This window comes from Polypterus senegalus, chromosome 6 (assembly GCF_016835505.1).
Source record: "Polypterus senegalus isolate Bchr_013 chromosome 6, ASM1683550v1, whole genome shotgun sequence".
Lineage (NCBI taxonomy): Eukaryota > Metazoa > Chordata > Cladistia > Polypteriformes > Polypteridae > Polypterus > Polypterus senegalus.
In genome coordinates, this window is record NC_053159.1 from 153,611,214 (window position 1) to 153,629,033 (window position 17,820).

Here is a 17,820-nt window from a genome sequence, read left to right on the forward strand (position 1 = left end):
CAAAAAGACACGAGTCTGGTGATTATTTATTTAAAAGTTGCCAATCTGCTTCAGAGCTCACTTTACCACAACCACAGCTTGTCATTGTTGTATTTCACAATGGGCTTCTTAGGGAGACTCACATCTTCACAGAAGGAGGTCTTCCTTACCTTCATTACCTTTTCTTAAAGCCACACTGGTTCATTTTCAACCTACTAGTTGAGGTCTTGATTCCCACTACACCCCTGACTTTTGAGTTCAAACATGTTAAGGTTAGAAGAGACTTTTAAGCTCCAGTGTGGAACTACTTCAAAAATCAACTTCTAGGATCAGTAATTCTATTTGGAACTCCTGGGGCTGTCCTGCTATCACTCTCCCTGACAGCTATGGGTGTCCCTGTAGTCATGGATTCTAGGCTACACTATATTAAAACAACCAGATAACCATGTAGATACCAAATAAATGGATACAACTAAGAGCTATACAATTAGCTGGGCATGGAGTGCAGGGTGGTGACCAGGGCAATGGAATTCATCCTGCAGAGCTGCTGGTTTAGTTAACGCCTCATTGTGTGACCCTGAAAATGTCACTTAACCTGATTGTGCTCCAACTATAAAATCTTCCTGTAAAAAGATGTATTTTTATTCAACAAGTTGCCTTTGGCCAAACATGTTAAAATAGATCTATTTTATTTTCAATCATCAATGCTGAAAACCTATGGAGTATCCACTTTATTTTCTTTACTATATGACTTTTATTTAATACTAGCTGTGTCTGGCGACTCCACCCACATAGAAGTAAAACAGGACAGTGAGGAAGGCCCTACCTGACCTCCTACGCCTGACATCACGATTCCTCCACCCTATGGCCCGCTGTGTCTCTCTAGGATTCGTGTAAATAAATCACTACCGCAAGCGAACTATGATACTTAGTGTGATGAGAGAGGTTAAAAATTAACCGGAATGTTTAAGCAAATTATAGAAAAAAAAACCCAATCTAAATCCATTAAGTAGTTCTCTCGTGAAAAGCGGACAGACATACAGACAGACAGATGTTGGATTTTATATATATAGAGAAGTAGACAATAAGAAAAAGTAATTCTGAAGAAACAACCAATGTCTTCTAAATTGGTGCAGCTTGGGTATGCACAGGAGTGTACCCTGTGATAGACTGAAATTCCATCAAGGGTTGTTTCCTACCATATACTCAGTACTGGTGGGATACCTACTGGCTCTTGTCAACCTTGAACTAGGTTAGAAGATAGAAGAGATAAATACTTTAATAAATATAAAACACTACTGAGAAGCAGTAGAATTGCAGATTAGAATATTAAGCTGGTGCTCCAACACAATAGACTAATGGCACTGAATATGAAAAAAAAAAAAGTTGACACATTTAACAGCTCTTGTTGAATTTCATTGCCTGTCTCTTTTAAGTGCAAGTCATACGGACAAATTGTACTATTGTATGTATGATGATGATCCAGAATGCAGCAGCCTGTCTTGTACTCAACCAGCCGAGACGGCCACATGTCACTCCTCTCTTCAGGTCACTACATTGACTCCCTGTAGGAGCACACTAAGTTCAAATCTCAGATGTTTGTCTATAGAGTAGTCAGTGGGTCAGCACCTGAGTATATGGAGACACTGTAGCAGGCCCGTCGCCGGGGGGGACAAACGGGACTCTGGTCCGGGGCCCTAATGGAAGGGGGCCACTTCACACTTGATTTTTTTTGTATACGTATTTGAAGGTTTTGGCATGTGGGGACCTGGGGGAAGGCAGAGGGGCCCACACGTACCCAGTTGTCTGGGGCCCAAATATTTCTGCTGGCGGGCCTGACTGAGGGGTTCTATGCCCCTTCTCGCCCACTCAGGTGTGTCAGTGAACAGCGTCTGGTGATGATATCAAGTCTCAATCCAGACGCTTTTCCTGTGTAGTTTGTGGACGAAGGTTCAAACAAATAGCAGGCAGACATCAATTCTAATAAGCAGAATCTTTTATTTCTGACTTCTTGGTGAGCAGAGTGGCTTTTCCTTACAGAGAGAAAATGCAAGGAAGGCCCCCGACAAGGGGGGTTCAGCTGCATTTATAACAAAATCTTCAAAGAGAATGGTTAGAAAAAAAATAGAGCAGTTCCATCCAAGGCCACAGAACATTCTTTACAAAATTTTGCTGATTAGTCTTATATTTGAAAATGAAGCTTATCAGAAAGCTTGTCATATGTTTGGCATCTTACTTGGACAATAACCAGACACTGCTTGAGACAAGCCGGGGAGTGGCTGAGAGCTGCATTCCACAGCTGGAAGCACACTTCTGTTAATAATAATACCTAGCCACACAGAGAACATGCAGATTTTCATACAGAAGCTAGCAATAGATTTTAAATTCCATTCCACAAGTTCCTAGTTGGTAAATGGAGCTGCCCACCTCCATCCATGCTGCTGACTCCTTCAATGCATTTAAGAAACAATTGAAAACCCATCTGATCTGCAAATATCTGTCTAATTGATAGAAAAAACAAACCTTTGCTCTGTGATATTTTATATTACTGGTTAATTTGGTGTTAGTTTAAGTTGAATTGCTTTATCGATTGTAATCTATGATTGTATATTTACGAGTTATTACATCATTTCACCTGTGGCAATCACCTTTTGGTACCTCACTTACTACACTGGTTAAACAAACAGGCCCAAACTTAATATTACTCGAATATGTTTACCTCTTTTGTAATAAAAGCATCTGCCAAGCAAATAAGTGTAAATGGAAACGTGTGAATGCTGTGGATCCACACCTGATACGCAGAAAGAACAAGACACACACAGGAAGCTTGGTGCAAACAGAAGATGAAAGGTGATCGTTCAGTCCTTCAAAGTCTCCATTTCAGAGAAGGCAACAACAACCAAAAGCATGCTGTCTAATTAAGAATGAGCCCCCCTCCATTTCTGTAAAGACAGTAGGAAAATAAAATAAATTGGGCTGAACACAAAAGAAAAAGCAGCTCTGAAATTGAATTTTGGCTATCTTCAAGCATACAAGGCCAGGTTCGCAGGGTGAGGCAATCATTTACCTTCAACTGTGCCACCTCTTTGTATTTTAGTTCTTTCATACTCTCTCCAAAGTACTGCACCTGAAACAGATTGAACAAAATTGCTCTCTTAGCAGTGCGGTTGCATTTATGATGAGCATCTCCTCATCCTTTGTAAGTGCTAGTCTCATTATTCACGCACCGCCAGACTGACACCCGCATCCCTACTTAGCATGCGTACAAGTATCGTATAGTCAATGTCATGTATATCAGTAAGTACACTCAGCCTCCTGCCGCTCTCCTACAGCCTCTCATTAATTATTCATTTGCTTAATTGTATATTTCTCTTTGGGTGAAAAGAGAATTAATTGTCTAGCATTTCCCCCCTTAGCTGTGTATTTTTCTTGCTTGCATTCATCACATTGTTGGTTTATTAATATCAGTGGTCAGGAGGAAAATAATTTAACAAAGAGGAATTCTTGCTATTTATAAATGTCAGCCATACCGTGTACCTAGCTAAAAATAAAGTCTTGTTGAATTTGTTTGTTCATCCAGAGTTTCACTCACATACTGTTTACTAGGGAGTCTTGTAAGAGTAAAACTTTTCCACACTGTAAGTTATCTCAGATGACCATAATAAGCCAAGCAGAGTAATCCAGACATAATCCTTTTTTAAGGCAGCACGGGTGTCTTTCGGCAAAATAGTTTAATGGCTTAACTAATATACTGAAATGTACAAAAAAATGAATTAAAACTGAAGAGCTTTGATTCATTGTGTGTTTGATTTTGCTATGCATTACACTAAGGTCCTTTTTCATGATGCACTAAAATTGACCACTTAGAGCTGAAATGACTGTTTTTTGAAGGCAGATTTTTTTCAGCAGAAGCGCTATCACGAAGGAGAAAAAATAAGAAACAAAGTGTGCTTTGCAATGCGAGTGGTCACGGAAGTGCTTTTCATACTGTTTCCACCCCACCCCTCCAATTTAATGTGCAGCTCAGCGCAATCAGACACTTTATGGCTGCCTGCCTCTCTTGCCTTCTACAGTGCAGGCAGTGCATTTTATTTTCTTAATGGCCTAAAGTTGCATATTCCAACAGCTGCTGTCTAGTGTAACTGGCAGGAAAATACCGTTTTTGGTCTTTCTGACTTCCATCTTTTGTATATTAGCAGGGCATTGAATGAAAGAAGTGCAGCTGTCAGATGAGACACTCTATAGCCCGTGCATACTATATATTTACATTTGGCAATCAATAGTCGTCATACTTAGAAGGACTAAAACCAACAAAAGCAGGTACTTTTCTTCTGTTTTCCATCCATCCATTTTCTAACCCTATGAATCCGAACACAGGGTCACGGGGGTCTGCTGAAGCCAATCCCAGCCAACACAGGGCACAAGGCAGGAACCAATCCTGGGCAGGGTGCCAACCCACCGCAGTTCTTCTGTTTTTTATTTTGCTTTTAATACACAAAAACACCATTTTCTAAATTTTCTGGATAACTTTTGAATTAACTCACACACAGCTTCCCTGTCAAGGACAGGGTGTCCTGGATTCTCCTTCTGCTCCTCTGATGGATGTAATTCACCTAAAAGCCTGAGTGACCTGTGGAAATGATACAATGTTTGTACTTCTTCACCTCAAGAACATGAAAAGCTCAAATGTGAAACTCTTTTTAATTACATGAATATTATTGGAAGCATTTTTTGGATTAAAAGCAGGAACATGCTAGGGGTTCAGGCTGCTTAAGCAGAAGTAGATAAAAATAAATGAGTGCCAGGGTGGGGTATATTTAAATGAATGCATAAATATTTGTCCTTTCAATCATTACTGACCCCAGGTCATGGTCACAGGACCCAGAGTTTATCTGTTGTTGAAATACACTGTAAATAAAAAAAAAGTCTTGAGTCACTTGTATAAATAAAATTCAAAATGGTTGTGTTTTTATTACATCAACTAGCTGCACAACCCATCTAAGAATCTAAATAATCAACATAGACCTCAGTGGTAACACTTGCAGTGCACCATGCAATGCATCTGTCTCTGATATATGGGATTTTGGTATGGGATTCAATAAGCAGTGTTAATGTTTGTGATGCACCATCTATTAGAATGACAAATGTGATGCATTTTATTACTAAATATTTTGGAATGACTGAGACATAACAACCAGACAGATACAGTGCATCCGGAAAGTATTCACAGCGCATCACTTTTTCCACATTTTGTTATGTTACAGCCTTATTCCAAAATGGATTAAATTCATTTTTTTCCTCAGAATTCTACACACAACACCCCATAATGACAATGTGAAAAACGTTTACTTGAGGTTTTTGCAAATTTATTAAAAATAAAAAAACTGAGAAATCACATGTACATAAGTATTCACAGCCTTTGGTCAATACTTTGTCAATGCACCTTTGGCAGCAATTACAGCCTCAAGCCTTTTTGAATATGATGCCACAAGCTTGGCACACCTATCCTTGGCCAGTTTCGCCCGTTCCTCTTTGCAGCACCTCTCAAGCTCCATCAGGTTGGATGGGAAGCATCGGTGCACAGCCATTTTAAGATTTCTCCAGAGATGTTCAATCGGATTCAAGTCTGGGCTCTGGCTGGGCCACTCAAGGACATTCACAGAGTTGTCCTGAAGGCACTCCTTTGATATCTTGGCTGTGTGCTTAGGGTCGTTGTCCTGCTGAAAGATGAACCGTCGCCCCAGTCTGAGGTCAAGAGCGCTCTGGAGCAGGTTTTCATCCAGGATGTCTCTGTACATTGCTGCAGTCATCTTTCCCTTTATCCTGACTAGTCTCCCAGTTCCTGCCGCTGAAAAACATCCCCACAGCATGATGCTGCCACCACCATGCTTCACTGTAGGGATGGTATCGGCCTGGTGATGAGCGGTGCCTGGTTTCCTCCAAATGTGACGCCTGGCATTCACACCAAAGAGTTCAATCTTTGTCTCATCAGACCAGAGAATTTTGTTTCTCGTGGTCTGAGAGTCCTTCAGGTGCCTTTTGGCAAAGTCCAGGCAGACTGCCATGTGTCTTTTACTAAGGAGTGGCTTACGTCTGGCCACTCTACCATACAGGCCTGATTGGTGGATTGCTGCAGAGATGGTTGTCCTTCTGGAAGGGTCTCCTCTCTCCAAAGAGGACCTCTGGAACTCCGACAGAGTGACCATCGGGTTCTTGGTCACCTCCCTGACTAAGGCCCTTCTCGCCAGCTCTAGTAAAAGTCCTGGTGGTTTTGAACTTCTTCCACTTATGGATGGCCACTGTGCTCTTTGGGACCTTCAAAGCAGCAGACATTTTTCTGTAACCTTCCCCAGACTTGTGCCTCGACACAATCCAGTCTCGGAGGTCTACAGACAATTCCTTTGACTTCATGCTTGGTTTGTGCTCTGACATGAACTGTCAACTGTGGGACCTTACTGTATATAGACAGGTGTGTGCCTTTCCAAATCATGTCCAATCAACTGAATTTACCACAGGTGCACTTCAATTAAGCTGCAGAAACATCTCAAGGATGATCAGGGGAAACAGGATGCACCTGAGCTCAATTTTGAGCTTCATGGCAAAGGCTGTGAATACTTATGTACATGTGCTTTCTCAATTTTTTTATTTTTAATAAATTTGCAAAAACCTCAAGTAAACTTTTTCACATTGTCATTATGGTGTGTTGTGTGTAGAATTCTGAGGAAAAAAATGAATTTAATCCATTTTGGAATAAGGCTGTAACATAACAAAATGTGGACAAAGTGATGCACTGTGAATACTTTCTGGATGCACTGTACACAGGGATTTATCCTTTTATTAAAGTGGATTGGTGGAGCTCTTGTTCAGTGCAGAATGGCAGACTGAAGAAATCTAACAGAATGCATTCCTTTATCAGTTAGCTTCATTTACATACTGTATAATAAGCTCAAAAGCATTTTAATTACACCAATCAGCACACAGATAAATGGTATATTCTGGCAATACCTCACTCCCATTAAGTACCATCCAAATTAGGTACTTATTAAAATTCTGGGGTAAATATCTGGTTCATAGAAATAAGACTTCTTCTATGTAAACTCTTATCAGAGAACAAAATACAAAGTTAAAATATTATATGATCTATCTCTAACTTAAATGAGATGATACAAATGATGTCAGGATGTTCTTGTTAAACACAATTTCCCTTATACTGTCCCAGCAGCCCTGTGAGTAAGACCAGAACAGGAATGAATCGAAATTTCACCTTGGGATTAATAAAGTTTATCTAACCTAATTTAATCTAATCTAATCTAACTTCTTAATAACATAAGAAGTTTATGCAGTATATAAGTTTCATGGGTACAATGTTGCTTGAAAACAGCATGAAAGTCAAAAATGCGAATGTTAATACTTTGAACCCAAAGGAAATAGGGGTTTGATTCTTGCCATCAATAAAAGTGGTAATCTTTCACTAGAGATTGTTCAAAATACACTTTTTTTGCATAGAATTCTTTACAACAAAACATTATTTCTGAAATTATGCACTTCATAACACAGTAACAATGAAAAGACCTATAAAATGCAGTACACAAAATAAAACTGATATGCAAAACATTTTTTCTCGCCAGTCATCCCCTACAATTCTGTAACCATTCGTGCTAACATCTCAATACAAAAAAAATGCCAAGACTCGAAGTCACCTCCAACACTCTCCTTCATGGCTGGAGATCATGGAGGAAGCACCGGCATGAAAATAGGCCTAATCCATCATCAAATGTGCTTCTCATCTGCTTGAGATTAAAGGTCTTGCAGAATGGGAGTATATATTCCACTGTGGTGACCCCTAACGGGAGCAGCTGAAAGTAGAAGAGAATGGGAATATAGAAGAGGTAAACTGACATTTAACTTGGGTCTGAGAATAATGATGGCATTGGCAGCATCAATGTCTCTAGTCAGCTGGTTGCAGCCAATAGCAGAAGACAACTTTCCAGAATGAACATCTTTATTTTTTCGTTAAACTGTATTTCTGACTTTGCACACTTGAGCTCAGAGCTTGAAGGAGCCGCACTACACTTCGGGGGTATAACTGCAACACAAAACTCGATTTGTTAAGCAAAACAATGAAAATATACAATAACTACATGAGAGGCTCTTTAATCTACAACAGTAGGATGAACAAGACCAGAGAAGTGCCTGGTAGGATGCTAGCCACTCTCCAAACTTGTGTGCATCGAGCCTCTCATTTTTTCTCTACTCTGCCAAGCTACAAAGCCTGCAAATGTGCACAGCTGCCAACCAGAAAGTAAAAATGAGGTTAGTAATAAAATCACACAATTGCTTGAAGTTGCAAAAGTTAAACCCGTGAAGGTAGAGGATTGACTATATATAATACATGAATGACTGCCTGATCAGCAATTTTTAATACTTTTGTAAAGAAACTGTCCGTGAATGTACCAAACGGCTGATATTTAATCCTGTGCACCTTTCTAAGATAATGAGTGTTGAATATGATATGAACAGCTGCGTGTTTGTAATATTCTGTGCCGCCTTTAACATTTTCTGCAATGCTTTACAGTCTTAGTCTAATCAAGTGTACTACTAGCATGTTATACTGCCAATGAGGGCAAATACTACTGAGCACCTGTAGAAGTTAGTGAGAACAGATGGAGAAATTTGAGCTGTCCTCAGATGTTGAAGGAAGCAGAGGTGTTTGTGAGCCATTTTGACAGAGTACGAAATGTGTTGTACCCACTTCACTTTGTCGGTGATAATCATTCCATTCCATTCCATAATCATTGTTTCAACAATTTTTGTAGATCACAACGTGGTCTGCCATTTGTCCATGAAGTTTATGACTAGTTCCTTGGTTTTGCTGACCTGTATGGTATGATTTTTGTCCTGGTATCACTAAATCAGCAGGTAAGCATCCTTTCTGCAAGCAACTGGCCTATATTGGTGGTGCTGTTAGCAGATTTAATAATAGAGATGAATTTATGACTGGCCACACAATAAGATGTGAACAAGGAGTACAGTAGAAGAATCAGCACCTGTGTGAACTGCCTGTGTTGAAGTTTATCATGAAGGATGTGGTGGTGCCAATCTGTACATGTTGTGGTCTGTTGGTTAGGAAGTCCAAAATCCAATTTCAGAGGGCAGTGGGAAGTCCTAAACTGAAGAGTTTGGTGGTCAGCTTTGCTGATACAATAGTGTTAATCAAACTAGTTTCTGTGATACTGATGACTTATAGAGAACTCTAGCTGCCTGTGAACCCCTAGTGGAATGAGAGCTTTCTAAAAGTGTTTGGAGCCTAGTGAGCTCCTACTGTGTGCCAGTTGCATTTCTTCCATCCCACTCCAAAAAGCCTGAAGGAGATGTGGTATGAAGTGAAGGATGGATACAAACACCGAACCAAACACATACACAGTTAAACACATTTATCAAATTATTGGAGTGACTTTTAAAGTCAAGAGGTTAAGTTCAAAGATGCTATAGCTTGTGAGGGAACACAAGGTAGACAAGGGATGACAGGTCAGATGAGATCTTATTGGCTTTAGGTTTCAGTCTAGAAAACTGAAATTAAGTAAGAGTAGGGAGGTGGGGAGCAATGATTTTATTATAGTTTTAAACACAACTCTATAATAGTAATAATTTAAGCACAAAGCTTTTCTGAAGAAGTTAAGAGCCAAATAATACTTTGTGCCAAGTATCTAACAATGGCATGCCAATACATGTGTTTCCATTATTTGCTCTTTATTGATTAATAATAGCAGTAAGCATTACACTTTTATAACAGATCAGCCATAGTCTGTGTTACATGTCTGCTAACTTGATGGGTATGAGACTGTATGCTTATAATATGTCACTACAAATGCCTGTCCATTTGTAATAAATCAAGACTAAGTTAGATATTACAAATAGCTTAATCAACTCAGATTTATTTTATAGTAAAATACAGAGAAGTCAAAGTGTTTCCAGAATGTACCATCCTATATTTATTGAGGGTTTCTGGGATTTCATAAATTGCTCTTCTGTCAAAGTGAAACAAACTAAGGTTCAATTTCAGCACTCCACTCAAAGTTGATTATTGGCAGCTTTTCTGTCTGCTGAAACAGTTTATGGAGCAACAGAGTGCTGCGGAAGTACCCAGTTTAATATCCCTGTGTACATACTGGAAAATGCTGAAGATAGGCAGGCTTTCTTTTCTGAGAGCTCCAACTAATTATTCATGCTCTAGAGGATGCCAGAGAAATTGAGGGCGGTAATTGCCATTTTTAATTCATGAGAGTTTTGCTTGATCCAGTAAAGGACTAGGGTGCAGATTTCATTTTGTCAGACTGCAGTACTAGTTGCTCATTACACTAGTAATCCGCTCACTTGCTTGTTGAAAATCTGTGTTCACAAATTTCCTTTTGTATATGCAATTAATATTTAATACACATGGGCTATATAATTATGTGATGGGCTGCTTCAGGTTTGATACATTATGCTTTAAAATTTTGATACCAACCTGTGTTGCAATGAAACAGCTCCCAGCCATTCTCTTCTCTATCTACAGTCTATCAGCTGAAGAAATTATCAGAAATGTATACAGTATGTCACTTGAATATATCCTTTACATTTTTTTACAGACAGCATATTATAATTTTGCATAATTTAATATGCATTGTCTCACTGATCAAATTATTTGGAACACTATACTAATACTGGATAGGGCCTCCAATTGCTCTCAAAACAGCCTCAGTTCTTTGTGGCATGGATTCCACAAGATGTTGAAAAAATCCCTTTGATATTGTGGTCCAGGTTGACGTGACTAATCACACAGCTTCAGTAGATTTGTCAGCTGTCAAGTTCTTTATCGGGTTGGTCTAATGTTGCACTTTAAGATGAACACACACATACATAGCTATAGGCATACACACAGACCCTAACCACAACAGTGCTCCATGAATGACACACACACACTGATTAACCTCTAGCACTTTAAACCACACAAGTGTGTTAGGAATAACACAGCCTGTCACTCAGCACTTCAAGAGACTTACTTATTATTGGCACAAACAACATACAATTGTAGCGTTCTGTTCTTTATTGTAGAGTTCTGTTCTGCAGTTTGTGTTCTGTGATTTACATCCCTCTCAGTTATTTATTCTGTTATCCCTGTTATTTCTGATGGACTGTAATAGTTTGGAAGGTAAAGGAGGTTCCGGAGGGATGGGGGGTGGAGCCGAGGCGGGGGAGCTGTGAAAATGGAGGAGGGGTGTGGGGTGAGGGAGGAGAGGAGGACATTCTTGTCAGCCTAACTGAGAGAGCTTTTTTTGGATTGCTGTCTGTTCGGCGTGGTTGTGGCCAACAGCAACCATTTTTTTTTGTTGTTTGTGACTAATAAAGAGGGAACTAACCAAGTGACCGTCTCTGATCGTCATTATGTCTGGAAGACGCTACACAATGTTTTAATGATATCTCAGCTCTAAATGTTATTTGTGGTCCACAAGAATGCATTTAAACGCTTAAAGACTCAGCACTCTTCACTATAGACCATTTATCAGCCAAAAATACCTTCTTTTCGTACTGTCCCTAACTATTGAGTGGCGCCCTCACTCTCAGCCTTATAAACCTCGCAGCACAGAAATAATGGCAAAAATCCGGCTACAGTAGGTGCTCAAAGAAATCTAACCTATTAATTCAATCACTCTAGACATTCAGACAAAGCATAAAAAGTTAAAAGCAGCATGGTATTTATTACAATAATAATAATAATACCACTGGAACAAAGAATAATAGAAAATAGGTACTGATAGGAAAGTCTGAATATATATAGTCTTTAGAAAAAGCTTACGAAAAAGGTACAGATGACAAGGATGAATGTCCCCGGGAGGTGTTTGATTTAGCAATCGATGTTCATGATGCCTTTCTGACAACTAGTGCCGTCTTCGTCCGTTCCTCTTCTTCTCCTTCTGTACTTTCTTCTTCTCCTTCATCTCTTTGCTTCTCTTCTGTCTCAAACTAAGGCATATTTATTATGAAATGTCATGCCTTGGTTTCACAACACATGCACCTGATTGACTGGCTGTCAAAATGGTCGATGAATTAATTCCCCAGGTAATAAAGTTCTTTGATATTGCCTCAGTTTTCCTTTCCCAGGCCGTAAACCCAATTGTTGTCCCAGATGTCCATCCATAAAATAATCAATAGCCTGAGGTATCAGCTCAGTCTCCTTTCCCAGGCTGTAATACCAAATTCACACTAAGCTATGAAGCACCGTATAAAAGTAAGGTGTAAGGGAAGAAAACTTGCTTTGATTTGTCTTAGTTCATCTGTTGTCTTGTCTCGAACAAAATATAATGGAAACCAAAATGTACAGATTTTATACACCATAACAGCCCTAATAAGCTTTTATATGACACTCAGATGGTGGGCTACAACTTGCCTTTTCACGGCGACTTTGATATGTGACTTCTTTTTTATTTCCGGCACTGTGCGACTTTGTGAACTTCAGCTTTCAAGTTTCTCCAACACGCTATGTCACTTGATCAACTTCCTTTTGTTGATTACACCACTGTTTAAATCAACAAATAGTATGTTTTTCCTTTGCCTCCACTTGGTATTCGCTGAAATTGTTATATTTTCCCCCATGCTTTTCCCATTGTCTTTTCACAGAACGCTGAGCTTAAGCACTATTTATATTGATTTGCATACTCAAAGAGGCGTCATTCTGGGAGGAATTGGGGTGGGAGAGCAGGCGCGTGCACGTGCGTTACTTTTCACGCTGACCAGGATTTATGTAGCGGAAGAACGTGGAAGTTGGAGCACACATAGATTCCTGCATCTGTATTTTTCTGTGCGTAAGCACATTTCGACTGTTGTGCTTACATCATGTTATAGTGCGAATTCTACGCACAGCGTTATGCATGAGGTCCCTGGTGACTAAGGAGGCAACTGAAAAACACTGAACTCATTGTAGTCTTCATGAAACCAATATGAAATTACTTTTGCTTTGTGACATAATGGATTATCATGCTGGAAGTAGGCATGTGATCAGCAACACTACTCAAATAGGCCATCGCATTGAAGTGATAATTGATTGTGTGCCATGGATTCATGCTGTAGGTGCCAGCTTCTGACCCTTAAATATTTGTCCTCAGCAGAAATCAAGATTCGTCACACTATGCTATGTTTTTCCAGTCTTTAACTGTCCAGTTTTGGTGAGCCTGTGCCCGCTGAAACCTATTTCTTTTCTTGGGTAACAGGAGTGTGGGCCATCCATGTTAAGGTCTGATGTGTTCTGCATTCTGAGATGTTTTTTTTTTTTTTGCTCACCACAGTTTTATACTGTGCAGTGGTTACAAGAGTTACCTCAGCCTTTCTGTCAGCTTGAACCAGCCTGGTCATTCTCCTCTGACCTCTCTTATTAACAAGGAGGTTTTGTTAGCAAAACCATCACTCACTAGTGGCCTCATGTATTCACAATAAAACATGGCGTGTTGTCAAAACTGGAAATATGCACACATACAAAAAAAATCTAGATGCATAAAACTGTGTGTACTCCAAGTTCCACTCACTTCCACTTTATAAATCTCAATGAAAGTGAAACCTATAGCCCCACCTGACTATATATGCAAATGATATGCAAATCAGTATAAATAGCCCCTTCTGTTCAGTGCTTTGTTCAAAAACAATGACAAAAGCACATGGAAAAAAGAAGAATTTCAGCGAATGCTAATTGGAAGCAAGGAAAAATGTACTATTTGTTGGCTTAAGCAGTGGTATAAGCAACAAAACGAAGTTGATCGAGTGATACAGATTGGTGGAGACACTCAAAAGTTCAAGTTCAGAAAGTCGCACAGTGCCCAAAATAAAAAAGAAGTGGTCAGATATCAAAGTGGACATGAAAAGTGGATCACAGCCCACCATGTGTTTATTCTGTTCCAGACAATATTACAAACACTGATCTCCTTATTAGGGACACAAATCCACATGATGATAGTGTTGCTGTGCCCAGCACATCTTTGCTGGCTGCACACACATCTCTGCTTCGGAAACATCTGACGATGTGCTGACTGACTGTTCTGCAGTAACAAAATGCAATAGAGAATGCAATAAGAGATGTGGCCAATGAACTAAGGAATATAAGGGCTGTACTATTTGATCCAATCTCAGCCAACACAGGGCAGAAGGCAGGAAACAAACCCTGGGTAGGATGCCAGCCCACCGCAGGTACTATGTGATATTGAGTGCAAATTAAATTAATTGGTTAAAAATAAATGCTGCATCTGATTACCCGGTTTAACATTCTGCTAATTATAGTCACACAAAGTTGTAATGCTGTCCAATATTGCTGATCACTTGGTGTGTCAGGGTCTGGTTCATCATACCACATCTCTTTAGATATGGGCAAGCCACGACTGTGTGCCACATTATGTGGTACATTACCTGCTTTCACAATGCAGCACACTCTCTGTGGGCTATAGAGCAGCATGTTAACAGAGTGGAAATGCTTTTTATTTACATAAGCAAAATTCATTCTCTGAAGGCGCCTTTATGCAGTACTGTAGCATTGGCCTCGAGATCCACAACTGATAGATTCTCTGCTCTTCACATTGCTCTTTGAGTTGACTAGCTATCCGTAAAAGCACTGCTTACCTTTTGCTGCTGTAGATGGAAAAAGCACATGTGACTGTGCAGAGCTGCCGTTTTTATACACTCTACTGCTATAGATGATGTAATGCCAGCTCGTTCTTTTGGTGATTCATCCCTGGCTGATGTAACTTGCCCAGCGCCGTTGCAATAGCAATGTGTGTGCAGTCAATTGCTCCAATCATACAGTATTTGGAAAACTAGACTTGCTGCGAATTGCGCTTTGATGTTGTCCAATTCAACAGTGTAAGAAAATCTTATAAATCTGGATGACAAATGGGTAATACCATCCTATACAGCTGGCATGGCGTGACTCAGTGATGATTGTGATATATCCAAGATCACGTTGAAAAGCTCCTGTGGGTAAAAACCAGAGGGTGGACAGAATGTGCAAAGGAGCAGGTAGAGCACAATCCCTTAAAGTCTGCTTTTGTAAAGCTGGTGCCAGCTCATCACACAGCTCCAAGAGAATAGCTCTTGGAAATCAAAATCGACTGAGAAGCCAGTTATTATCATTGCTAAAAATATGTGCTTTCTTCTAATTCTTCTATTTGCAATGTCTTCTAACAACGCTAAAGCAACCATGGTCGTTGGAATAGTTAGCCCATTCCATGTATCTTTATATTGTTACAGAATGATTACAATCAAGTGAATTAAATTTGTTAACGATATACATTAATTTTGGTGTATTTGATACAGCTTGCGTCATGGATGCAAACATGGAAAAGAGAGGAAATGACGCAGTAAAAGTAGCACTGCTTCAACGCTGGGTGCCACCAGTTTGCAAAACCGAGCAGAAAAGTACATACGTAAGGTATGAGGCTGCCGTGAAAATGTGCGTGGTTTTATTCAGTTTAGTTTTTATACATCGCAAAGTAAGGGTGGAAACAGGTGTATGTACGTTTATACTTGAGTAAATTTTAGAAACTGTTCTGCATGAACACCACAGGAAATCAGCAATTACAGAAACTTAAACCAGCCTGCCTGGCATCAACAATAATACCACAGTCAAAATCACTGAGATCACATTTTTCCCTATTTTGGTATTTGATGTTAACATTAACTGAAGCTCCATTCCTTAGTGTGTGTTTTACAATAAAATCTCAGAGGCTAGCCAGCTTAACTTAACGTGTATTACATTTATTTCAAAGCGTATTTATTGAATACTCATCAAATAGAAGCATTTAGACTGAGAACTACAGAGGGCTAGTTCCAGTGTGTGTCCACTGTAAAAGCGACTACATCTTTTTAGCATTAATTATAATGACAGCAGGTAGATAACCAGTATAGTAATTGACAATTTATTAATGGCAATTTAAAATTATACACTATAACAAAATAGAATACAATGATACAAACAACAAAATAAGGAATAGTAGAAATGCACAAACATGCATTCTGGAAGAAAGACGTTTAAATTCCCTCATACCTCCAAACTTACACTTTTATAAGACAGAGATCAAAGATAACTGAATTGAGACAACGTGTGGCTAAAATTGTCATCCAAAGAGTTATGATTTCCATTTGCTCCTGAGAAATACAAAGAGAGGGCAAACAGACCCATAAGGTGCACATCATAAAACACCCAGTTTTACCCAGAGACAGCAAACCTGGGATCTGCGTCATTAAAATGCATAATTATAGAAAGATTTTCAAGAGCTATAATAAAAAATATAAAATAGCCCAGAAAGATTCACCATAACATTAACATTAATTTAAGCCCAAACAGAACTATGAAGATATTACACATGAGATAAAAATTCTCAAATTCATTTCAATAAACTATAAAATGAAGAAATACAACTGGTTGAATCTCCTTTTGATTAACTTCTAGAAGACTTTTAACGGCTGTAATATTAGGAAAAAAGCCCATCTTATCCTGAAGTAAAACAATTCTTGCAAGATAAACTTAACTAGTTTTTTCTTGAAGACCAGCGTTCCTTAAACCTTTTCTGTCAGGGCCCAATTTTGCCTTCTTAGTGTCTTCGGGGCCCAGAATCCCCTCTCACTTAGATAATCACCACTGACAGTCATTCCCTGGAGCCCTCCTTGGAGATTTGCCGCCACAGGTCATTATAGAGCAATAACAACAACAACAACATTTATTTATATAGCACAATTTCATACAAAAAAATGTAGCTCAAAGTGCTTTACAAAATGAACAATAGAAAAATAGAAGACACAATAAAAAATAAAAATAAGTCAATTAACATAGAATAAGTATGGCCAGGGTGGACATAAAAAACAAAAAAAAACTCCAGAGGCTGGAGAAAAAAAAATAAAATCTGTAGGGATTCCAGACCAAGAGACCTCTCTGCGCAATCTACCTAACATAAATGAAACAGTCCTCTTTGTATTTAGGGTTCTCATGAAAGGACTCAATGATGATGGTCACGCAGACTTCTGGCTTTCAGTCCATCGATGTTGGTGCATCATGATGCTTTGAGTAGGTGGAGGTGGCGCAGGCTGCCACCACAAAGAAACCGGAACAAGAAACAGAAGAGAGAGTTGGGGTCAGTATGGATTTTGGAGCCATTATGAATAGTTATTATGATGAATTGAACATACAGAGTATCAGTATTAAGTTAAAGTGAAGTTAGGAGAAAACCATGTTAAAGTAATATGTTTTCAGCAGTTGTTTAAAGTACTCTACTGTATTAGCCTGGCAAATTCTTATTGGCAGGCTATTCCAAATTTTCAATGTCAATTGCTTAAGTTCCCCATGGCGACCCAACAAGAGACACTCCACAAACCATACGCAACTCTTCTCCATTGAACACAATGGTGAATCTCAACTCTGTGTGATCCAAAATTAGGCAACCCGCATCCCATGGTTTAAGAAATTATGCTGTAGAAAATTCCTAAACTGAAGGGATTGTATTAGGTGGGTAATGAGCAGTGCCTGGTCTTACACCAGATGTAGTACTTGAAGGTCTGCCCAAAGAGTGTATTTTTTGTCTCTTTAGGCCAGAAAATCTTTTTCCTCATGCTTTCCTTTCAATTCTATTTGACAAACTCTATGTGGGAGTTAGCCACTCTGTCATCAATGTCTGATTGAGTACTACTGAGATGGTCGTCTTTCCGACAGGTTCTACAACCTCAGTAGAGGACTTTTGAAATTCTGTTTGAGTGACCATTGGGGTCCTTGACCAAGGCCCTGCTTGTCTGGTTACTTAGTTTGGCTGGAAGGCCAAATATAGGAAGAGT